Source organism: Austrofundulus limnaeus, unplaced genomic scaffold, assembly GCF_001266775.1.
Source record: "Austrofundulus limnaeus strain Quisiro unplaced genomic scaffold, Austrofundulus_limnaeus-1.0 Scaffold2630, whole genome shotgun sequence".
Classification (NCBI taxonomy): domain Eukaryota; kingdom Metazoa; phylum Chordata; class Actinopteri; order Cyprinodontiformes; family Rivulidae; genus Austrofundulus; species Austrofundulus limnaeus.
The window spans coordinates 9,347-9,969 of record NW_013955032.1 but is presented as its reverse complement, the minus strand read 5'-3'; the positions used below and the strand labels follow the sequence as shown (position 1 = coordinate 9,969).

General features: G+C 51.8%; 1 protein-coding gene and 1 long non-coding RNA gene across 2 annotated transcripts in view; both read left to right on the top strand.

Annotated features, from left to right (window-relative positions):
• LOC106511259 (uncharacterized) overlaps positions 1-300 on the top strand; it is a 2,099-nt gene extending 1,799 nt beyond the window's left edge. The window contains exons 2-3 of the long non-coding RNA XR_001309498.1: positions 17-60; positions 106-300. This is a non-coding gene — a long non-coding RNA (uncharacterized LOC106511259). The remainder of the gene's footprint in view (positions 1-16; positions 61-105) is intronic.
• The window catches only part of rad51c (RAD51 paralog C), a gene marked incomplete in the record, with an annotated part of 13,250 nt that overhangs the window by 3,548 nt on the left and 9,079 nt on the right, over positions 1-623 (top strand).

Sequence of the window (623 nt, the reverse complement as noted above, 5' to 3'; positions counted from 1 at the left end):
GCTCACACCTGGACAGGTAAATCCACACAGGACACACTGAGCATGCTCACACCTGGACAGGTAAATCCCGTACAGGACACACTGAGCGTGCTCACACCTGGACAGGTAAATCCTGTACAGGACACACTGAGCATGCTCACACCTGTACAGGTAACAAACTGATGATAAAAACGACTTCAACACTAAAAAAGTCAGAAATAAAGTTTCCTGTTTGTAACCTTTACAGAGCTTCTTCTGTATTTTATTCTGTCCTCACTGTCCTCTGTCCTCACTGCCCTCTGTCCTCTGTCCTCCCTGTCCTCTGTCCTCACTGTCCTCTGTCCTCACTGTCCTCAGTCCTCACTGTCCTCTGTCCTCACTGTCCTCTGTCCTCTCTGTCCTCACTGTCCTCACTGTCCTCTGTCCTCACTGTCCTCACTGTCCTCTGTCGTCTCTGTCCTCACTGTCCTCCCTGTCCTCTGTCCTCACTGTCCTCTGTCGTCTCTGTCCTCACTGTCCTCTGTCCTCACTGTCCTCTGTCCTCACTGTCCTCTCTGTGCTCTGTCCTCACTGTCCTCTGTCGTCTCTGTCCTCACTGTCCTCTGTCGTCTCTGTCCTCTCTGTCCTCTGTCCTCACTGTCCTC